We start from the raw sequence: 25,936 nt of genomic DNA on the forward strand, positions 1-25,936 counted from the left end.
CGCGCGTTCCCCTTGCTGGACGTGGGCCTAGCTTCGTGCTGGGCCTTCGTCTAGCAAACTCGTCCGATGCTAATTCGTACGACGCGCTTCCGATTAATTTCCCGATTCCGGAATTCATTTCCGATACGAACAATATTTAATATTTCCGTTTCCGGAATTATTTTCCGATTCCGATAATATTTCCGATTCTGACAATATTTCCGTTTCCGGCAATATTTCCGATTCCGGCAACAGTTCACTTGATCTCACTGAATTATTAACTTGTATAATTAATACTGAACCGCATTTATTAGACTTATCATTAAATGCATACTTGGACCAAGGGTATTATTTCCTTCATCTTATTCCATTAAAAAAATACCCCACTAGCTCCTATCACATCTACTTTTTCAATAAAATAACCATTGATAACCAAACAATGACTCATCACCTAAAATTTTGTGCAAAGATAAATGTAATGAATAAATTGGGACGGGGGGAGTAATAAGTAATAAATAATAAATGGTAAACGATAAATGATAAACGATAACTCATAAGTAATAAGTAATAAGTAATAAGTAATAAGTAATAAGTAATAGCTAATAACTAATAAGTAATGAGTAATAAGTAATAAGTAATAAACAATAAACAATAAATAATAACTAATAAACAATAACTAATAAACAATACAAAAGTAAACAATAAACAATAAAAAATATACAATAAACAATAAACAATAAACAATAAAAAATAATAAATAATAAATAAACAAAAAATAATAAATACTAAAAAATAAATAATACATAATAAATAATAATAAAATATAAATGAAATATAATTAATTAATTAATAATTATTAATAAATAATAATAAATAATTATTAATTAATAGTTAATTACTACTCCGTACTAAATAATAATTATTAATCACTAATACTAATTTTTATTTTTTAATTATTAATTAATTTTTATTTGTTAATTATTAATAATTTTATAATTAATAATAAAATAATTAATAATCCGTAATTAATAACTAAATAATAATAATAATTGATAAATAATAAATTTTAGTAATTAATAATAAATAATATAATTAGTAGTAAATAATAAATTATATAAAATAGTAATAATAATAAAAATAACAATAATAATAATAATAAAAATATTAATAATAATAATAATAAAAATATAAACAATAAACAATAAACAGTAAACGATAAACGATAAATGATAAACAATTTGGAGTAAGTAATAAGTAAGAAATAATAAATAATAAATAATACGTAATAAAGAATAAAAAATAACAAATAACAAATAATAAATAATAAGTACGGAGTAATAAGTAGTAAACAATAAACGATAAATAATAAACCATAAAAAAAAAACAATAAGTAATAAATAATAAGTAAAGATAACATATAATAAACAATAAAAATATAAAAAATTAGTAATAAACAATAACAAATAATAAATAATAAATATTAAATATTAAATAATGAATAATAAATAATAAATAATAAATAATAAATAATAAATAATAAATAATAAATAATAAATAATAAATAATAAATAATAAATAATAAATAATAAATAATAAATAATAAATAATAAATAATAAATAATAAATAATAAATAATAATAATAAATAATAAATAATAAATAATAAATAATAAATAATAAATAATAAATAATAAATAATAAATAATAAATAATAAATAATAAATAATAAATAATAAATAATAAATAATAAATAATAAATAATAAATAATAAATAATAAATAATAAATAATAAATAATAAATAATAAATAATAAATAATAAATAATAAATAATAAATAATAAATAATAAATAATAAATAATAAATAATAAATAATAAATAATAAATAATAAATAATAAATAATAAATAATAAATAATAAATAATAAATAATAAATAATAAATAATAAATAATAAATAATAAATAATAAATAATAAATAATAAATAATAAATAATAAATAATAAATAATAAATAATAAATAATAAATAATAAATAATAAATAATAAATAATAAATAATAAATAATAAATATAAATAATAATAATAAATAATAAATAATAAATAATAAATAATAAATAATAAATAATAAATAATAAATAATAAATAATAAATAATAAATAATAAATAATAAATAATAAATAATAAATAATAAATAATAAATAATAAATAATAAATAATAAATAATAAATAATAAATAATAAATAATAAATAATAAATAATAATAATAATAATAAATAATAAATAATAAATAATAAATAATAAATAATAAATAATAATAATAATAAATAATAAATAATAAATAATAAATAATAAATAATAAATAATAAATAATAAATAATAAATAATAAATAATAAATAATTGCTCGTCGAATTTTTTTGGTTGATTTTGGTTGAATTTTGTGGGTTGATTGTGGTCGGAATTTTGGGTTGATTTTGGTCGAATTTTTGGGTTGATTGTTGTCGAATTTCTGGGTTAATTTTGGTTGAATTGCTCGTCGAATTTCTGGGTTGATTAATTCGAATTTTCGGGTTGATTTGGTCGAAATTTTGGGTTGATTTTCTCGAATTTCTGGGTTATTTTGGTCAAATTTTCTGGGTTTAATTTTGGGTTGAATAAATCTCGATTTTCTGGGTTGAATTTTGGGTGTAATTTTCTCGATCTTCTGGGTTCATTGTACCGAAATTTTCTTCTGGGTTTATTTATGTCGAACTTCTGGGTTCATTGTACCGAAATTTTGGGTTTATTTATGTAAAATTTTCTTGATTGTTTGTTTTGTTTGTTGATTTCGAATCTGGTTTTTTTGTTCGAATTTAATTTGGTTTTTTTGTTCGAATTTAATCTTGGTTTTTTTGTTCGAATTCTTGATTGGTGATTTGGTCGAATTCTTGATTGTTTGTTGAATGTTTTGGTTTGATTTTTCTTGATTTTTTTGGTTTGAATTAAACTGGTTTTTTTTGTTATTAATAATAAAATATCTCCTATTTATCTTATTTCTTTAATGTTTTCTCTCTCCTTACTTTATTTTAAATATATAATCCCTTACACCCAATCATTATTCTTACACCCAATCATTACTCATATCCCAATACAAACCAAGATTCAGTTTTCTTAAACCACACCCAACATTCTTTAGGGGAAGAACAAAAGGGAATGGAGGGAGTACTAAGTAATAATAATTATTAACTACTAATTACCAAATTTTAGTTTTTAATTATTAATTAATTATGAAATATTAATTATTATTTATTATTTGTTAATTTATTAATTATCTTATAATTATTCATAATCCTTAATAACCCGTAATTAATTAATAATCTGTAACTAATTACTAAATAATAATAATAATTGATAAATAGTACTTCCTCCATTTTTTTATTATTGCACCATCTACCTTGGGCACAAGAATTAAGAAAGGTGGTAAAAGGTGAGAGATTGACAAAAATACCCATGTAATTAAGTACAAGTTGTAGGTAAAGAACAAGTGGGCTTTGGTCCCTACCACCCATACAAGGATAAAAATGTCATTTTATGTAGGTAAACTTACTAAAAAAGGAAATGGTGCAATTAATATGCAACTTCCGAAAAAGGAAAATGGTGCAATAATAAAAAAAATGGAGGAAGTAAATTTTAATAATTAATAATAAATAATATAATTAGTAGTAAATAATAAGTTATATAAAATAATAATAATAGTAATGATGATGATGATGATGATGATGATGATGATGATAATAATAATAATAATAATAATAATAATAATAATAATAATAATAATAATAATAATAATTGTCCCGGGGTCGCAAAATTGTTTTATGCTTTGAGAACTTGCTCCCCCTTGCCTTTGTTTGATGCCAAGTTCAGTTTGATCATGCTTTGTGTATCTCCTTGGAGAAGATTATTAATGCTTCAAGGTCGTGGTTCGTTGACTGGCAATGGCGGCTTGCCACTCTCCCAATCAAGTTGGGTGTTCTTGGAATGTTTTCTCTAGGGAATGTAATCAATTATGCTTTTCTTGCCACTATCTAATCAAGTTGGGCGTTCTTGAATTTTTTTGTAGGGGATGTAATCCTTTATGCTTTTCTTGCTTCTCGCCTTCAAACGAGCACACTCCAGCCCAAGATTCTATCGAAAACGAGTATTGTCTCCCTCAACTCTTCTTTTCAGCTTGCTCTTGATCATTTCAATGCTTTTTGCAATGTTGATGTTCTCTCTCTCACCACTGGACTTTCTGCCCCCCAAATGTCGAAAACCCTGGAAAGTGTTATTTTGGTGTCATTGAGAAAAACCTCGTTGCTAGTTACATGCTTAGCTCAAGGCAGTTTGTTGTTCATAGTGGCATCTGTGCCCCGCACGTACAAGATTTCCTATATACCATCCCTATTTATGGCTTGGGGTAAACTATGAACCATCGTCAATTCCGTTATGTCTTGTGCTATAGGCTCACGATACCTCTGTTCTCTGAAGGTAGAGTTGTAATGCTCCTAGGATATATAAACCAATGGGGAGACCATGTTGTCCACTGTTCTAGTGAAGTGGGTGTGAAATTCAGGCATAATTTGGTGCGTGATATTTTATTTGATATTTTCTCCAGAGTTTGGATTGTGGTGCGTAAGGAGGCTCCATGAGTTTCCTTTCAGAGGCTGGGAAGGATTTTCGTCCTGCAGACCTTTTACTATTTAATTGGTACTGTGGAAAAGATGTATGTTTGGATGTGACCGACATCTCTCCCTTTGCTGCTATGGGTGTGAGCTCTTGGGCTCCTTAGATGGCCTTTCACAATGCTGGAGAAGAAAAAAAGAACAAGTACACGTCCAAATGTGAGGAGAACGGTTATAAGTTCATCCCTTTTGCTTTCTCTACGTTCGGGGAATTGAACAAGGAGACTTTAGACACGCTTTCACGTATAAAGACTCTCTCTAATAGTCACTCTAACAATGCTAAGAGTGGTGCATTTATCTTACCGTTTGAGTTTTTGCATTCAGAAGGGGGTGGGAGCACATCTTGTTTTTACACTCCAATTTTTGTAAAATATTAACACGTTTTAATAATAATAATAATAATAATAATAATAATAAATAATAATAATAATAATAATAATATATATATATATATATATAAATAGGATTTTTTGGTATTTACTACCTTAAAAATACACCACTTTTGTATTTACTACCTTATGAAAATTTTATTTTAAATTACTACCTTAAAGTTCCATTTTATTTGTAGTCACTACCATTTTACAGTTTTCTTATTTTAAAATTGAGATATCTCTTTCGTTTCTTAATCATTTTAAGTGATTCAAAGCTCATTCTTCTCATTTATATGTAAGGATTCCATAGGGATCTTACCTTTTAACATTTCGTAAAAGTTTAAACAAATTAAATATTATTTTTAAAATTTTAAAATAGTTATGAATTATCAAACGATTTTTTTTGAAATGACGTTCTCAATGAAATCCCTATAGAAAAAGGAAAATAATGAACTTCGAATCACTTTAAACGATTAAGAAACGAAGGAGATATCTTAATTTTAAAATGAGAAAACTGTAAAGTGGTAGTAAATAAAAAAAATCTGGAAGTTTAAGGTAGTAATTTAAAATAAAAATTTCATAAGGTAGTAAATACAAAAGTGGTGTATTTTAAAGGTAGTAAATACCAAAATTTCCATATAAATATAATAATAATACTAATAATAAGAAAATTTTGGTATTTACTAACTTAAAAATACACCACTTTTGTATTTACTACCTTATGAAATTTTTATTTTGAATTACTACCTTAAACTTTCTAATTTTTATTATTTACTACCACTTTACAGCTTTCTCATTTTAAAATTAAGATATCTCTTTCGTTACTTAATTGTTTAAAGTGATTCAAAGTTCATTATTTTCCTTTCTCTATAGGGATTTCATTGAGAATGATATTTCAAAACAATTCGTTTGATAATTCATAAATATTTTAAAATTTTACAAATAATATTTAATTCTTTTTAACCTTTTATAAAATGTTAAAAGAAAGATCCCTATGAAATCCTTATACATAAATGAGAGTAATGGGTTTTGAATCACTTAAAATGATTAAGAAACGAAACAGATATCTCAATTTTAAAATTTGAAAACTGTAAAGTGGTAGTAAATACAAAAAAAATTGGAACTTTAATGTAGTAACTAGTGTTTGCCCCGGGCGATGCCCCGGTTAAAACGTAGAATACTATATGAAATATATTTTTACACATTGTTCACATTTACACGTGGGTATGCGAGTTTGACTCTTTTTTTAATAACTATCTAGAAATAGTTTATTTTATTTGGATGTGGTGTGTTGTACGTAGTATCATGTTTTAGTAATAGTGTTCTTTATCTTTTTTGGGTTGTTAGTATTTGTAAATCATATCTAATATCTATTTAATGTCTTGTATATATGTTATAATCCATATATGCTAACACAATTGTTGACTAATGAATGAAAAAATATGTTCTATTATATGTAGAAAATGGTCAAATTAAATATGTAGTAATATTATTTGAAATCTTTTTCAATATTTGTAACAAAATTACATTTTCTTGCAATCACTATGTTGTGAAAATTAGCAAATAACATAAATATGGTGAAAAAGTAGTATAAATACACACTAATCATATCCATCTTAAATATATTTAAGTAGAATTAAAATACATATCTAATAGTTAGCTAAGATGGTAAGTTTTCTAATATATTTTTTGGTGGTCCCATGTTTGAACCCTAACAAAATCATTTTGTTTATTAATATAAAAAACACACCCTCCATGTCATTGTTGATGTGGCCCCTTGTCATATTTACAGAAGGTGACACATGGCGGTATGACATACTTTGTCTTGGAGATTTAATAATAGTATAGATTTAAAATAAAATTTTCATAAGGTAGTAAATACAAAAGTGGTGTATTTTTAAGATAGTAAAAACCAAAAAATCCTAATAATAATCGTTTTCCGGGAATTTCGCGATAGGTTGAATTTCGCTACTCTACTCCGCCATATTGTATTATGGGGAGCACACCTTATTGTCGTTTCAGGGGGTGTAGCAGGGTGATCCCCTTGGTCCTCTGCTTTTTGCTTTGGTTTTACAACCTCTGGTTTGTAAAATTATAGATTCTTTTGATATTTGTCTTCAGGCATGGTATTTGGATGACAACACTATTATTGGTGACACCTTGGTGGTGGGGAAGGTTATGGAAGAAGGGCCTTGTCTCGGGTTACATCTTAACGTGGAGAAGACTGAGGTTTTCTGGCCTATAGAGGACCTTCGAAGCAGGCTTGTAGGAGTCTTTCCCCCTGATATTGCTCGTTCTTTGCATGGTGTTAAGTTGCTTGGTGGTCCCGCTAGTTCCAATCCAGTTTTTAGTGGTGACCTTGTGATGCAGGGGTGACCAAGACCATTGGGCTTGTGGATAAGGTTGCTCAGCTTGATGATCCTCATTGTGAGTTGTTGTTACTTAGGGCATGTACCGGAGTTTCTAAACTCTACTTTGCTTTGCATACTTTTGAGGCGGCTCAGTGTACTTTCAATGAGGCTCTTCGATCTTCCTTGGAGCGTATCGTTACTGCTTCGGGGCCTAGCTTTGGCGATTGGCAGTGGCGACTTGCCACCTTACCTTTTTCTTTTGGCGGGCTTGGTGTTTATTCCACAGGTGATGTTCGTCATTATGCTTTTCTTGCTTCTCGATTGCAGTCTTTTGGTTTGCAGACAAAGCTTCTACGGCATGTTGGCATTGTTGGTCATGGTCGAGCATTTGAAGATGCGTTGAGTCTATTTAATAGAACGGTGGAGTATGACATTCTAAGTAACCCTGGTGAGGTTGCTGTCCCTAAACTCATGAAGAAATTGGCAGATATATATTTCACAAAGGTTACTGCATCTGCAGAATCCACCTTCACTTTATCTCATCGACAGTCGGCATTGTGGAAATCGCTGCAGGGAGATCACACCTCTGCTTGGCTTCGTGCGGGCCCCATATCAGGTTTGGGACAGACGATGAATACTAAGGCTTAACGATGTGTGTTGTGTTACCGGTTGGGTGTTCCTTTGTTCTCTGTTACGGCGAAATGTTCTACTTGCTCCAGGGTCTTTGCGGGAGATATCTTTGGTGATCATGCGGTGTCATGTGCTGGAATTGTGGGTATTAAACATCAGCATAATGTGGTTCGGTTTACCCTGGTTGATGTTTGTTATCGGTCTGTGATTTCGGCGCAGAAAGAGGTTGATATTGTCTATCTGGAGGGAACTATGGAGCTCTCCGACCTGCAGACGTGTTGCTCTACTCTTGGGACCGGGGTTGTGATGTGTGTGTTGACTTGACGAGATCTTCTCCTTTGATACAATCTGGGTTGTTCTCTTTCTCTTCTTTGTGGGAGCTGGAAAAGGATGTTGTAGCGTTGCTGAATCGAGTTCAGAAGTTCTCTAGGACTCAAGACATTGGGCTCGTGCTGCTGCTCATATTTTCACCAGGGTAGGCTTTGCTAAAGTTAGAGGAGTGGGGGCCCATACTGTATCTCGGCTTCCCACTATTTTTTTTGTACTTTGATGGACTTTGTTAGCATTTGTTATAATAATTAGAATTGAATTGAATTGAATTGAATTGTGTAATACCCCATAATTATAAACATATTTATTAACAACAATTAGTCTTAATTTGAAATTTTGAAATTTTGAAATTTTTGTTTTTATAAATCAAGTGAAGTAAATTTCATTTATAGTTATTCTTTCGTTGTTTTAATGTAATTGAAATTAAAATGTTTTGGATTATGAATTATATTTAATCTAACGATTTGCTAAGTTATGGTTTTAAAGCGATTTTATCATTTTATAAGCGAAAATTTTAATCATTTATATTCATTATTGCATTAAGTATAATTAGTTTCTAAAAATTTATTAATTTATAAAATTATGATTTTAAAAACGTAATGCTTTTATATAGGCAACATATTTTCTAAAATGTATCAATTTATTTACTTCCTTAAACTATTTTCCAAAATATATTCATTGGGTCAATTGTTTCAACATTACATAGTCAAGCCCAAACCAATAAGTCATTCAAGCCCATCAAAATGCCATCCTAAATCAGAAATTCTAAACTCAAAAGAAAAAGGAAAATAAAAATCAACACCAACATCATCAACATCACGCATCATTCTTCACCATCGTCACTAATCACCATGTTCATCATCATACATCCATGGAAGCTTCTTGCAAGTTGCAAATTCACTACTTAGCTTCTTCTACGTGTAAATCTCTAAATCAAACACCATCATCAAGCTCTCTCCACCATATGATGCACCACCCAAATCACCCAATCAAAATTGGTTTTCAATCTGAATAATCACTCAAATTCATCTATAAATAGTGCAAGGATTCAACTCAATTCAATTCACAAATCAATTACAAACTCATCCTCAAATTTCAGCAAGTTTCAATTCAAGAAAAATCAAATTAAAAACTCCCTGCTTCTACAACCACCGACCACCGGCGGCCACCTGAAGGCGGCCTCGCGCCGGCGTCCAGCCACCTCGCCGCCCTCGATCCGCCTCCTGCTCCTCCACCACCGTCGCCCTCCTCCCTCCACTACCGTTGTAACACCCTAATAATTCCTTGCTTTTTATAAAACATTTTCCGACTTAAAACACAGGAATTACCAAGATATTACCGCCACCATGATAACGGCTAAGGCTATTTACCAGAATTACGCAGCGCAATTAACTAACTTTCAAAACATAATATATAAATAGTTAATGGTCATTAAACAAGTTGGATCTGTTGAGGCCCAAATCCAAAGTAATAAACCATTTGAAATCCATTAACTGAAAATAGTAGTCATGACTTTAAATAAAAATAGAGTTTGTAAAATACGGAAGAATAAACTCTCAACTCGAATCCCATGATAACTCTCCCGCAAGTTATCTCTACAAACCTGCTTTATTAAAAATCTACTCCCCAAAAACTAAAATGCAATTGATGGATCATCATAGGGTCATTAAGGCAAAGGCCATGACCAGAAGACATGAAGCACGAAGTCAGCAAAAGCTGAGTACGAACAAGCTAGAATAACATTCTATCCTAACATGCTTCACTCGACAAATTAAATAATCCACATGCAAAAGCCATATAATAAACAATTAAACATGGAGACAAAACTCGACACATGACAGGACTCTTGACTCACAGTTTAATAAAAAGATAGCCTTGAACGCGTAAAGTAAAGTATCCTCAAAAGGAAAGAAAAAGGTGATGGGAGCCCACCATACACCAAATAATAATAAGTCGGACTCCTACCGACAGTCGGACCCTACCGACGGAATTACAATGCACAGCGGCCTAAAAAGAAAGAATGAAACAACGTCTTGTATCATTCAAGGAGTACAAGTTTTCCGGCAAGACTCCCCCCATTGTTCATACTCAAGGTATATACGTTCCAAGAGTTTTGAAGCTCTTTTGGTTTACGCTTTACGTTAATTAATATATTATGTTCAAGGCGACTCAAGACTCTACTCAAGACACAACATACAAACAATTGAACAATTACACAATTCAACAATTCAACGATGACTCTTCAATATTTTACTTCTTTAGGACTTGTGATCAATCATAGACTCAAGTGAAATTACTCCCATTGTTCCTTCTCAAAAACACTGTTTGAGATAACCCGACATTGCCTATTAACAAGCGGGGTGTGCCCTTAGCACGAATTGTCCTTAATTCAATACACATAGACTCTCTAACATATTCTACCCCTTGGTAGAATATATATTGCTCACTGGCAATATTCGACAGGCTCAATATATATGCTAGACATTCCGTACTATAACATAATAACAATAACTTGCATGCGCACTACTCATACATGCAAACCAACTTGAACAACATGCTTGGCGTAATTCAATGATTATAAAAGTCCATAACATGATAGTTCAACATAATCTATAAAGCATAATTCAACTCATAACATGCTCATTCACATAGATTCAATAATAATAATAACATGCTCGTTCTCAATATCAAACATGAATTCATAATAACATATTCATTCCCAATCATCAAACATGAATTCATAACAACATATAAGTTCACATGATTCGCACTCAATACACTTCACAAAGTCCTCAAGGGATGGGTGGTCACCCTAGTCTTGTACGTACCTGGAATACCTAAGTACGGGGGCCACTGTGCGAATCACGACTCACTAGAAATCAACTCATATAAACAAAACAAGAGAACTAAATTATTATCCATGTTTACTAAATTTCCAGCAACTATTTAAGATTCTAAAACTCTTAGTTTAATTAGAAATCATTCATTAATTGGTAATTTATTAGTCTCAAATAGTCAACTCAAGTCCTATCATAAAAAACATTGACTTTTTAGCTTTAAAACCCTTAAAACCAACTTTTTAAAGCTTATAAACATTCTGAAAATTTAATTTGATTCCCATAATTTAAATTGTCATTAAATTATGTGAATCAATCGCTCAATCAATTTGAAACCAAAACCCTAACAATAGTTTAATCCGAAAACATGTTTTGACTTCAAAAATCAACACTTTAAAACTTATTAAATCTGAAAATTATAAATTCAATGATCAAAACCAATCTCGTTAATTAAAACAAAATACTAACCCAATACGGTGTTCATAACCGTTTTAATTAATCTAAACAACCCAAATATTTAAACTAATCAAAATAATTAAATAAATTTAAAACTGAAAATTAATACTTTTGAAAACAAAATTTGATTATCCCAATTAATAACACACACACACACACACAACAATTAATTGTGTTGTGTGTGTGTGCGTCGAGCAATCAACGCAACAACAACGACACACAACAGCACCGCACGCACCGCAACAACAACGACACACAACAGCACTGCACGCACCGTAACACAGCGCGAGCAAGGGCGACGAGAGGGCGAGGCTGCGGGGCGGGCGAGGCACACGACGCGCGACACACACACAACAACGTGGGCTGCGCTGAGGGACGAGGCAAGGAGAGGGGAAAGGGCGCGAGCACGCAGGCACTTGGTGTGCTACGCTGCGGCTGCGAGGCTGGGCGCGCACGGCACGACGCGTGAGGCTGGGCACCACACACACGGCACACTCGTGCCTTGGGCTGCAAGCAAGGGCGCACGAAGAAGAGAGGGGCGTGGGTGGAGTGTGCCGCAAGGAGAGAAAAAGAGGAGAGAGAGAGATTTCTGAATTTTTGATTTTGGGGGTTTGATATGAGGTCTACTTATAGTTTTTCTCTCCCTTGTGGCCTAGGTTAGGGTAATTTTGAGTTGGGCTCATTGCCGGGATCATTTAAGTTTACTCCTTGCAGGCTTTGTTGGGTTTGATTAAGACAAAACGATCGGGCTTTAAGTTTATTAAATTCGTTTTCGAAATACGACCCAACAATTCCCGATTAAATAAATCCGTTGAATTTATTTAATAAAATTCGGTTTTCGAAATAATTAATATTTAAATTAATTAAAAATAAAAGCGCATTTAATTTCATGAAATGAAATAAATTTATAAAAATGCAACGAAATACTTTATAAATATAATAAAATATATTTATAATTATAGAAAAATACGAGGTATTACAACCGTCGCCCTCCTCCTCTCCCCTTCCTCTCGCAACTCCCTCATCTCTCCTTCCTCTTCGATGTGCTCCCTGCAGCGTCACCACCACCGGAACCCGCGGCCACCCTTCTCGCCGTCTGCACCACCGGCGCTGCCCCAGCCTGACCGGCGAACCAACCCCACGCAGCTCCTCCTTCTCTTCCTCTCCTCTGCTCCTCCTTTCCTTCGTGACTTTTCTCTGTAAACAAGACCAATATTTGGTCTTTAAAACTCCTAACAAAACAGTAAACTTAAAGGACCCAAGTTTATATTTTGACCCATTAAAGAGTAAGTTGGCCCATTCTCATTTTCTAAAGCCTTATTTATTTATTTCTATTCTATTTTTATTTTTCGTTTTCGCTCTCTTTAGATTCTTAACGTTTTAATTATTTTGTTGTGTTTTTAAGTTACTTAATAAAGTCGTTGTTATTGAAATATAAATTCTAACGATGTTATTATTATTATTATTATTATTATTATTATTATTATTATTATTATTATTATCAAGAATACGACGTTTATTAATTTATAACTTCGAAAATTAAGAATATAAAAGTACTTCTATTAATTATTTTATCATTCACGAATTAACGTTTTCGAAAAGTTAAAAAGATAATTTTATTTTATAAGTCGTTTTATTAATTCAATCGAGTTACTAATATCAATTATTTAATAACAAGAAGAAGTGGTCCTTGGAGCTCAAGAAGAACGATCAATCGAAAGTAAGGAAAGCGAGTGCTAATTAAGGTTTGAGGTAACATGTATCGCTAACACCCACAATCCCCTTCGCAAATGCGTTTATATATGGAAAGGATTTATGAATTTGAGAAATGCTTTATGATTTACAACCATGTTTAAGATATAATTCTTGATTGGATTGTGGGACGCCTTTTGATTTCAATAATGAATTTATTAAAGTATGAATAATTTCAATGAGCTTTACGAAGCCTGATTTATGATTATGAAATGATATTCTGTCAACGCATGAATATGAAACGAAACATGATAATGAAAAGAGAAAGACAAGGTTCTGGCAGTATTTGATCTGTTCTGTTCTGATTCTGATTATGATTATGGTCGTGCACGTACCCTCGTACCCCGCTACCCCATGATGGATAACGTCTGTTTCTGTCTGATTATGATGGTACGATCTTGTTGTGGGATATTTTACGGTGATGACGTGTCACGCGTTCCTCGGAGGTATCAAGTATGAGCTGGCACGAACCTCTGGCAACCTGCAAAACAAAAATATTCCCGTAGGAATATTCCCTCCGATGCTTAAGTAAGTATAAGCTAGAGAGAGAAGTAATTTGTAGAGAGAATGCAGAGCAAATATAGTTTTAGGTTGGTGGGAATGAATTGAATTCTCTTACCTTGGGATCTGAGCCTTTTATAGGGCTAGGGTTTCTTGGGAAGTGATCCCTCAACCTTATCTGTGGGATGTGTTCCCCTTGGGGATTTGGGACACGTGTCCTTTTGTCAACAATCATGAGCTTTTCGTAAATTGGGCCAGAGATCGTGGTCTTTCCCAAATAAGGTCGTGCCTTTATTTTGTTTGAGCACTCAGGTCCAAGCCTACTTCCTGGGCTTGAGCCATGGGTCAGTTAGGCTGGCTCAATTGGATATTATGACTTCTTTGGGCCTTGTGGTGGAAACATTTTGGCCCACATCATTTGCCCCTCATGAGGGGTGAAAACGGGCGTTAGTTTTCACTGCTCTTGGGTTGTCCAGTAAGGCGACGACGCGTGGCAGGGGTAATCATTTCTTACCCCTCTATAAATAAGTGACAAGTTTGAGTGAATTTCCTCCTCATTTTTAGTAATCATTTGAGAGCCATAGGAGAAGGCGATTTTCGGCGTCCAGCATCCACCAGGAGACACTGTAGCACCGCCACAATCTTCAAGGTCCTGTTCTTGCAGTTCTTCATCGAATTTCTTTGGAAATCTTCTCTTCGATCTATCAGGTAACATTTATTTTGGAAAAACTTGTTTGTTGATTTTGGTCATTCCTTGTTCCCTTTTCTTATCTATGATGTGAGGGCCTCGTCAAAACTGAGGGCGGCGACCTGCTATTTGACGTCTTCACTTCTCAAGTTATGCCCCTCGTCTTGAGCCAATTCTTCAGCCTGTGCAGGACATCATGGTGCAAATAGAAGATGAGCCACATTTCGAAGGGGAATCTTCTTCCCCCATGGAGGAGGACGCCCCCACAAACGAGCGCGCCGAAGGTGTGCCAGCGGGCCCGTCAGGTGGAGAAGAAGGCCACCTTCACCCCTGCAAGATTTTCCCTCTTCAGACGTGGCCGAACTTCCTTACTGGCAAGGGAGCTGATTATGGGGCGTCTCTAAACTTGGGTTCTGAGTACAAGTTTTGCATGCCAGCCGGCATAGACTGTACCAGCTTTGGCTTAGTAGAAGGGGAGTTCGCCGTGTACAGCTCCTTCCTAAAGTTAGGCATGAGGTTTCCTCCTCACCCTTTTGTAGTGGAGGTGTTGGACGGCTTTAACATTGGTTTGAACCAAATGTCCCCCAACTCCTTGGCCGACGTCTTTGGATATATTTCCCGGTGTGAGCTTGAGGGTATCACCCCGTCCTTCCCAGCATTTCTCAGGATTGCCTCAATGTCTCAAGTTCCCAGATCTGCCGAAGGTTGGTTAGCCCTCACTTATAAGGGAGCTTACCGAACGATGATGGGCAAGGCGTCCAAGTGGCATCACTGGAGGAAGAAGTGGGTGGTTATCAGGACCACCAACTTGGAGATGTGCAGCAGGATGAGACGTTGGACGCTTCAACCCAACTTTGTGGGAAAGAGCGGCTCCTTTCCTCCAGTTCCCACCGCCCTATGGAAACGGATCTCGTCCCTATTCAAGGCCCAACCGCTCACAGTTGGGACCAAGACGGCCTATATACCTGAGGGGTGGTTGCCTCATTTGGATCAGTTGAACGATCTCGTTTTCCTCTCGGTTGTGGGCTTGTGTCCATATACGCCGAGAGGTAATGTTCCGAACCCCGGACTTGTCGTTGTTTGTTAATGCTTCGTTTTTTACTAACGTCTTCCTTGTTTTTCAGACGAGGGCATGGAGAAGCTGGATGATGCAGCCAAAGGCCGAGTAGATATGTCGTCCTGGCTGGCAGAGGTGCTTGACGCCAGTGTTAGGTTATGATACATATGACGATTCATAAATCATGCGGAAAAACCATAAAGCCAGGAAAGCATATTATTTACACATAATCATTTAGCATAGAATAGATGCATACATGTTGTAGCGTGCCTTCCCTAGCTGCGCCCGAACCGAACAAGAACAAGTCTTTAGGACTCCAAATGTCGTCCCTCCGTAGATAGTCCACAGTACGTCCGGATCCGCCTCAAGTTAGACCAACTAGAATCGCCCTTAAGATGCTTAGGAATTTCGGCTAGTGTTTGCAAGTGTATGGCTGATTTTTATTTCAAAAACTTACCCTTTGAATACTTCAATCGTACCCATAAATTGTGACCCTAGGCACCTATTTATAGGAGTATGGAAAAGGAATTGTAATCCTACTAGAACGTGGATTTGCTAGTTAGAACTTTATTAGGACTCTAAATAACAAAACAAATCTAATAGGATTAGGATTTTAATCTTTGCACAAATCCAAATAGGATTAGGATTTCCCGCACAAGCATTGCACAAGCCGTGCACCCGCGCAAGCCTTGTGGCCCACGACAGGCGCACAGCCCACGCTGTTGTGCTCTCGCGCGCGCGCCCTTGGCTGGGCCTGGCCTTGCGCTGGTCCTAGTCAAGGCGTGCGTTGGTGCGTGCGGCTCGCTGGGCGATGGCCTGGCTTCGTGTTGGGCCTTCGTCTAGCGGGCCTCGTCCGATGCTAATTCGTACGATACGCTTCCGATTAAATTCCCGATTCCGGAATTCATTTCCGATACGAACAATATTTAATATTTCCGATTCCGGAATTAATGTCCGTTTCGAACGAATATTTAATATTTCCGTTTCCGGAATTATTTTCCGATTCCGATAATATTTCCGATTCTGACAATATTTCCGTTTCCGGCAATATTTTCGATTCCGGCAATATTTCCATTTCCGATAATATTTTCTGATACGTACCATGTTTCCGTTTCCGGCAACATTTACGACTTGGATAATATTTATATTTCCGATACGATCCATATTTCCGTTTCTGGCAATATCATCGTTTCCGCAGTATTCATTTCTTGCTTGGGACGATCTCAGCTCCCACTGAAACCAAGATCCGTCGATTCTGAATATCCATAGACAGAGTATTTAATGCCATTAAATACTTGATCCGTTTACGTACTATTTGTGTACCCTACGGGTTCAGTCAAGAGTAAGCTGTGGATTAATATCATTAATTCCACTTGAACTGAAGCGGCCTCTAGCTAGGCATTCAGCTCACTTGATCTCACTGAATTATTAACTTGTTAATTAATACCAAACCGCATTTATTAGACTTAACATAGAATGCATACTTGGACCAAGGGCATTATTTCCTCCAGTCTCCCACTTGTCCTTAGGGACAAGTGTGCATTTCCTAATTCCTTTGTCGCTCGATGCTTGCTCTTGAACATAAGGTAAGAGTTGTCATCCTTATTATGTCCAGAGGTGTTTCTCGGTTTCAGAGTTCAACTGATCAAAGTAACAGATAATCACAGCCTATGATTCATCCGAGCACGGCCATGCATTTCACAGTTTCTAGCTCTCCGAGTGGCCTTGTACAACTTTTAAGCATCTCATCCCGATTTATGGGAGGACAATCCCAATCTTGCGATCTTGAGATTAGACTTCGTTTGATAGGTGATTACCTGAGCGTTGCCTTTATAGCCTCCTTTTACGGTGCGACGGTTGGTCAACGTCAAAGCAACCAGTTCTCAAACAAGTAATCTCAAATCAATCAGGTATTGAGGATTTAGTGTCTAATAATTTTAATGAAATTTACTTATGACAGATTTTCATCTCTTACAGTAAAGTTTCATAGGTCTGTCCGATACTAGTCTTCCCAAAGTAAGTATCTATGCAAATGATTATGACATTGCCATGTCCACATAGTTCAAGAAACAGAACTACTAGTCATCTTGCATTCTAGTCGTCTAACGTTTTCTATGCGTCCAATTTTATAGAAAACTCCGACTAGGGACCATTTTCAACTTTTGACATTCAAGTTCACTTGATAGACATTTCTTAGTCACAGGACTGGTCCTGACAGTCTATCTTGAATATATTGTCAAATTGAAGGGACTCATCATTTAATAAACCACAAATTAAATGGAAAAATGAATTCTATTCATTTATTGTGAATGATTAACCAATAATGTTTTACAAAGATTTAAACTCTAAAACTTTAAAACATTAAACAAGGATATCAAAGCCATTCTCCAATATGCTTGATTCCCATAGCTGCAGTGTGCGAGTTGTGCTTCGCCTGCGCCAGAGGTTTAGTCAATGGATCTGATATGTTGTCATCAGTTCCAATCTTGCTTATCTCGAATTCTTTTCTTTCAACGAACTCTCGTAGAAGGTGAAATCTACGAAGTACATGCTTGACTCTCTGGTGGTGTCTAGGCTCCTTTGCCTGTGCAATAGCTCCGTTATTATCACAATACAGGGCTATTGGTCCTTTAATGGAGGGGACTACACCAAGTTCGCCTATGAACTTCCTTAGCCATATAGCTTCCTTTGCTGCTTCATGTGCAGCAATGTACTCCGCTTCAGTTGTAGAATCCGCAATGGTGCTTTGCTTAGCACTTTTCCAGCTTACTGCACCTCCGTTAAGGTAGAAGACAAACCCAGACTGTGATCTGAAATCATCTTTGTCGGTTTGGAAACTTGCGTCCGTATAGCCTTTAACAATTAATTCATCATCTCCACCATAGACCAGGAAGTCATCTTTGTGCCTTTTCAGGTACTTCAGAATATTCTTGGCAGCAGTTCAATGCGCCTCTCCTGGGTCTGACTGGTATCTGCTCGTAGCACTGAGTGCGTACGCAACATCCGGGCGTGTACATATCATAGAATACATTATTGAACCAATCAATGATGCATATGGAATCCCATTCATTCGTCTACGCTCATCAAGTGTTTTTGGGCACTGAGTCTTGCTTAGAGTTATTCCATGAGACATGAGTAGGTAGCCTCGCTTGGAGTCTGCCATCTTGAACCTATCAAGCACCTTATTGATATAAGTGCTTTGACTAAGTCCAATCATCTTTTTATATCTATCTCTGTAAATCTTGATGCCCAATATGTACTGTGCTTCTCCTAGATCCTTCATCGAAAAACATTTCCCAAGCCAAATCTTGACAGAGTTCAACATAGGAATGTTATTTCCGATAAGTAATATGTCGTCGACATATAATACTAGAAAAGCAATTTTGCTCCCACTGACCTTCTTGTATACACAAGATTCGTCTGCGTTCTTGATGAAACCAGAGTCACTGACTGCTTCATCAAAACGTATATTCCAGCTCCTGGATGCCTGCTTCAATCCATAGATTGATTTCTTTAGCTTGCTTACCTTTTTAGCATTCTTTGGATCCTCAAAACCTTCAGGCTGTGTCATGAACACAGTTTCTGTTAAAACGCCGTTTAAGAAAGCAGTTTTGACATCCATCTGCCATATTTCGTAATCGTAATATGCAGCGATTGCTAACATTATCCGAATAGACTTTAGCATTGCAACTGGTGAAAAGGTTTCATCGTAATCCACGCTGTGGACTTGCCTGTAACCTTTTGCAACCAATCTAGCTTTGAAAACTTCAAGTTTCCCATCCTTGTCCTTTTTCAGTTTGAAAACCCATTTGCTTCCAATGGCTTGGTAGCCATCCGGCAAATCGACCAAATCCCATACTTGGTTTTTAGACATGGAGTCTAATTCAGATTGCATGGCTTCTTGCCATTGCTTGGAGCTAGGGCTCGTCATAGCTTGTTTGTAAGTCGCAGGTTCATCACTTTCAAGTAATAGAACGTCATAGCTCTCGTTCGTCAAAATACCTAAGTAACTTTCCGGTTGAGATCTATATCTTTGCGATCTACGCGGGGTAACATTTCTAGATTGGCCATGATTCTCACCAGATTCTTCTAAAGATCTCTGAGTTTCATCCTGAATGTCATCTTAGGCATTCTCTAGAGTTTGTTGTTCGACTCGAATTTCTTCGAGGTCTACTTTTCTCCCACTTGTCATTTTGGAAATGTGATCTTTCTCCAAAAAGACACCATCTCGAGCAACAAACACCTTGTTCTCAGATGTATTGTAGAAGTAATACCCCTTTGTTTCCTTTGGATAGCCCACAAGGATACATTTGTCAGATTTCGGATGAAGTTTGTCTGAAATTAATCGTTTGACGTATACTTCACATCCCCAAATCTTAAGAAAAGACACATTTGGAGGCTTTCCAAACCATAACTCATATGGAGTCTTTTCGACAGCTTTAGACGGAGCTCTATTTATAGTGAGTGCAGCTGTATTTAGTGCATGTCCCCAAAATTCTAATGGAAGTTCGGCCTGACCCATCATTGACCTGACCATGTCTAGCAAGGTTCTGTTCCTCCGTTCCGACACACCGTTCCATTGTGGTGTTCCAGGAGGAGTCAATTCTGATAGAATTCCACATTCTTTCAGATGGTCATCAAATTCATAGCTCAGATATTCACCGCCTCTATCAGACCGCAGTGCCTTAATCTTCTTGCTTAATTGATTCTGTACTTCACTCTGAAATTCCTTGAATTTGTCAAAGGATTCAGACTTATGCTTCATTAGGTAGACATAACCATATCTACTGAAGTCATCAGTGAAAGTGATAAAGTAGCTGAAACCACCTCTAGCATTTGTACTTATTGGTCCACATACATCTGTATGGATTAAACCCAATAGTTCAGTTGCTCTTTCTCCAACTTTAGAGAAAGGTTGCTTTGTCATTTTGCCAAGTAAACATGATTCGCATTTACCATAATCCTCTAAGTCAAATGGTTCTAGAATTCCTTCCTTTTGAAGTCTTTCTAAGCGTTTCAAGTTTATATGGCCTAATCGAAAATGCCACAGATAGGTGAGATATGAATCATCCTTTTTGGCCTTTTTGGTATTTATGTTATAAACTTGTTTGTCGTGATCTAATAAATAAAGTCCATTGACTAATCTAGCAGATCCATAAAACATCTCTTTAAAATAAAACGAACAACTATTGTCTTTTATGAAAAAGGAAAATCCCTTAGCATCTAAGCAAGAAACTGAAATGATGTTTTTAGTAAGACTTGGAACATGGAAACATTCTTCCAGTTCCAAAACTAGCCCGAAGGGCAACGACAAATAATACGTTCCTACAGCTAATGCAGCAATCCGTGCTCCATTTCCCACTCGTAGGTCGACTTCACCCTTGCTTAACTTTCTACTTCTTCTTAGTCCCTGTGGATTGGAACATAAGTGTGAGCCACAACCTGTATCTAATACCCAAGAAGTTGAATTAGCAAGTATACAGTCTATAACGAAAATACCTGAAGATGGAACGACTGTTCCGTTCTTCTGATCTTCCTTTAGCTTGAAGCAATCTCTCTTCCAATGCCCCTTCTGCTTGCAGTAGAAGCATTCGGATTCAGAAGTTGGTTGACCGACCTTCCTCTTTTCAGTCTTGGCGCCAGTTTGCTTAGTTGGGCTGGCCTTGTTGCCACCTTTCTTAGCATTCCTCTTCTTTCCAAATTTCTTGAACTTGCCCCCACGCACCATAAGCACATCTTGCTTATCACTTTTGAGCGTCTTTTCAGCGGTTTTCAGCATACCGTGAAGCTCAGTGAGCGTTTTGTCCAGACTATTCATACTGTAGTTCAGTTTAAACTGATCATACCCGTTATGAAGAGAATGGAGGATGGTGTCTACAGCCATTTCCTGAGAGAATTGCTGATCCAGCCGACTCATATTCTCAATAAGTCCAATCATTTTGAGAACATGTGGACTTACGGGCTCGCCTTTCTTAAGCTTGGTCTCAAGAATTTGCCTATGAGTCTCGAATCTTTCGACTCGAGCCAGATCTTGGAACATGTTCTTCAACTCACTGATGATTGTGAAAGCATCTGAGTTGATGAAAGTTTTCTGCAGATCTGCACTCATGGTGACGAGCATTAGACATTTCACATCCTTGTTGGCATCAATCCAACGATTGAGGGCTGCCTGAGTGACCCCGTCGCCTGGGGCTTCGGGCATCGCCTCTTCCAGGACATACTCCTTTTCTTCCTGCATAAGAACTATTTGCAAGTTCCTTTGCCAGTCAAGGAAGTTTTTCCCGTTCAACTTCTCCTTTTCGAGAATCGACCGAATGTTGAATGAATTGTTGTTTGCCATAGTTAAAACTACAATTGAAAAGAATAAACAAATAAATAACCATTCACAGTTTCTCTTAATAAACTTAAATTCTAGCATACATGCATAATTTAATGTTCATTAAGCATTTTATTCAAGTTATGTGTTCCGGCAGGTGTGAATAAAATGATTCCAAGATCCTAAAATCATTGAAGAATTAAGCACAGTTTGTCGACTTAATCCTAAAACATCTTAGGTAAGCAAAAGCCTTTTGCTAATAGTCTAGAAACTATTCTTGGTTGATAGGTACGTCTAAGAACTTATTAGGTAAACCTATCGATTTTGCCACGACATAAAAGGACTCCTTGCTTATATCGTTGCGTTTCACCAAAACTAACATGTACTCACAATTATTTGTGTACCTTGCCCCTTTAGGACCAATAAGTAACACCTCGCTGAGCGAAAACTATTACTAGATTGATGTAAAGGATATCCAAGCAAGTGTATATTTTGGCATGGCACCTTTTAACTCAATTTTTAAGTTTGGAACTTAAGGCTCTTACTATGTTGGTTAGATTTTAAGTGAACTAAAATCCTTAATCATGTAACATAATCAAGCTTTGATCTCATGCATATTTAAGACATATTTAAAAGCAATAAATAACTTAAAACATGCATAAGATAAATGTGATCTAGTATGGCCCGACTTCATCTTGAAGCTTAAACTTCAAAGTCCGTCTTGAAAATCTCCGTGGGAGGCATCATTTTCTTCAAATAGGATAAGCTATAATTAAAACTAATTACAACTATTTGATGGTACGCAGACCATATTTGAATTGAAAAACAATTTTGGTACTTTAGACCAATTACATTCAAATTAATGGTACGCAGACCATATTTTCTATCCTATTTGGGCCATACTAGTCACTTCATAACCTGCAAAACAGTACATATACAATATATACCATTCACCCATTCATTATCATGAATGGCCCACATAGCTGGTTAGTAAAACACATTATGCATCACATAAACATTTGCAGCAATTAATCAAGGGCACCAATAATCTATCAATTATTCAGTTCTTATTAATTCTAATCAAGTTGTTTTAACCTTAAGGATTTGTAGACCTAATCAAGAGTTTATGACTAAAAGGGCTCCCACTTAAACCAATAAATTCATATGCTTTGCTAATTTTAAACATAAAAATGTATTTCTAGTCCAACCGGAAACATACAAATTTAATTAAAATTTAAAAATTTAAAGCTCATATAAATTTATAATTGAATCCATAAATTTAATTTATTTTCAGTCGTATTTAAATTAATTCATGATTTTAATTTTAGTAAAATAATTGGAATAAATAAAATTTATTATAATTATAATATTCAAAATTAAAATCCAAGAAAACAATTTAAATTATTAATTTTAAAATTAATTAAAATTATGAAAACTGAAAATTTCAAATTAAAATTTTAAAACGATCTAATCGTAACGCAACAACCCCACGCAACGCACAGCCATGGGCCACACGCACACAGCCATCGCTGGCCATGTGCGCGCAGCCCATGCGCTGCGTCTCATCGCTGCTGCTCACCATCGCAAGGCGCGCGCCAGTGCTCGTCGCAACAAGCACGCTGCTCACCATCGCTGGGCGCAGCGCTCGTCGCACGCGCACGTTGATCACCATCGCTGGGCGCAGCGCTCGTCGCACGCGTTCGCTGCTCACCATCGCTGGGCGCAGCGCTAGTCGCACGCTTGCGCGAGGCAGTGCGCGCTGTGGCGCAACTCGCTTGCTGCCCACACGCGACTGCTCGTGCCTTGCTCTCGCCCTTGCCCATGCGCCCATCGCACACAGCCCACGACACAAGGCAGGGCTGCTGCCTTGTGCTCGTGCACCATGCCCTTGCTCGCTGCATTCGTACCGCATGGGCGACGAGCTCCCTTGCTCGTCGTCGCATGCCCGCACTATACAACACCCCTTAAGGGTAACACGTAGCGTCCATTGCTTTGTGCGTGCAAGTTATATGAGCGAATCGCATAAAAATTAAAAATTTTATTTTCAAAATTAATGACAAATTAATAAATCATATTAATTTCATAATTTTAGGGCGAAAAATCGAAAATTTATTAATTTATTGATTTCCGATTAACATGGATTCAAGTCTAGGTCATAAAAATTTAAAATTTAACATAAATCTACAATTTTTATGGTGGTTTTTAATCATAGGTATCTAATTAAATTATAACTAATTATGAAAATCAAATTAATTCTAAATTATTCCAATTTTCAACAAATTAATCATAATTACAAATTAGATTGCATAATTAACAAGGCTAGACATTCAAACTTGTTAAACATATATAGTAGGTCAATCAAAAATTCAAGATTTAACAACAAGAATCGCAAATATTCAATTTAACATCTTAAAATTACAAACTTTTGCGTTCGAAAAACTAAAACCTCCGAAAAGTCATAGTTAGGATTCGAATTTGGGAATTCTGGGTCCGACCGAAAAGCAGTATTTTTGTCAAAATTTTAGAATGCCTTTTACATGCGGAATTGACACAAAAATCACTCGATTTGGATGAGTAACGAAGAAACTGCCGAAAAACTGCGTACGTATAATTAAATAAACGCAATTTGCAATTAATTAACAATTACGAAAATTAATCACCCCTTTTAATTCTTGCAAATTTGTAATATTTAACCATGTTTATGCAATTTAGATCATGAAAATAATAAGAGGCTCGTGATACCACTGTTAGGTTATGATACATATGACAATTCATAAATCATGCGGAAAAACCATAAAGCCAGGAAAGCATATTATTTACACATAATCATTTAGCATAGGATAGATGCATACATGTTGTAGCGTGCTTTCCCTAGCTGCGCCCGAACCGAACAAGAACAAGTCTTTAGGACTCCAAATGTCGTCCCTCCGTAGATAGTCCACAGTACATTCGGATCCGCCTCAAGTTAGACCAACTAGAATCGCCCTTAAGGTGCTTAGGAATTTCGGCTAGTGTTTGCAAGTGTATGGCTGATTTTTATTTCAAAAACTTACCCTTTGAATACTTCAATCGTACCCATAAATTGTGACCCTAGGCACCTATTTATAGGAGTATGGAAAAGGAATTGTAATCCTACTAGGACGTGGATTTGCTAGTTAGAACTTTATTAGGACTCTAAATAACAAAACAAATCTAATAGGATTAGGATTTTAATCTTTGCACAAATCCTAATAGGATTAGGATTTCCCGCACAAGCATTAAACATGCCGTGCACCCGCGCAAGCCTTGCGGCCCACGACAGGCGCACAGCCCACGCTATTGTGCTCTCGTGCGCGCGCGCCCTTGGCTGGGCCTGGTGTAGACACCTACTTTTGTCCCCATTCCCGCAAGGGAAAGGTTCGATGATGAAAACATAAAAACTCCACTTGACAACGCATCTCCTATAAAATAAACGAATCTCGATTCCCTATTTCATTTCACCCGAAACCTGCTATTTATGGAAACCTGCTAAAAATAGTAACTGCCGTAAAAGGTAGCTTCTAAAAGTGGCAAATCATAAAAGATAGAAACCTGTCAGAATTAGGTGTTGCATTCCAACATAAATCCTAAATGAGATAGAAAACTGCGAGAATCCTATTCCTAATAGGATTCGAAAATAAGAGTTACGTATTAATTTAAATCCTAACGAGCCTAGAGTTCGTAACGGGCCCAGACGCATTCCGTCACAAATTGATACGCGCTAAAAGACTCAAATTAATCTCAAACTCTACGAATTTTAGAATCCGAATCTGACTAAACAAAAACTGCCCAGACCCTATTTTCAACGCCTGGCTCTGGGCGCCGAAATCTTCGGCGCCCAGGCCTGGGCGCTGAAAATACCTGGGTACGTTTCTTTTCCTAATTCTTTGCGGATTAGAACTCTGCAATTCTATCTTTCCACGAACTTTTCCCTATAAATAGGCCCCTAGTTTCG

Source organism: Spinacia oleracea, chromosome 4 (genome assembly GCF_020520425.1).
Source record: "Spinacia oleracea cultivar Varoflay chromosome 4, BTI_SOV_V1, whole genome shotgun sequence".
Taxonomy (NCBI): Eukaryota; Viridiplantae; Streptophyta; class Magnoliopsida; order Caryophyllales; family Amaranthaceae; genus Spinacia; species Spinacia oleracea.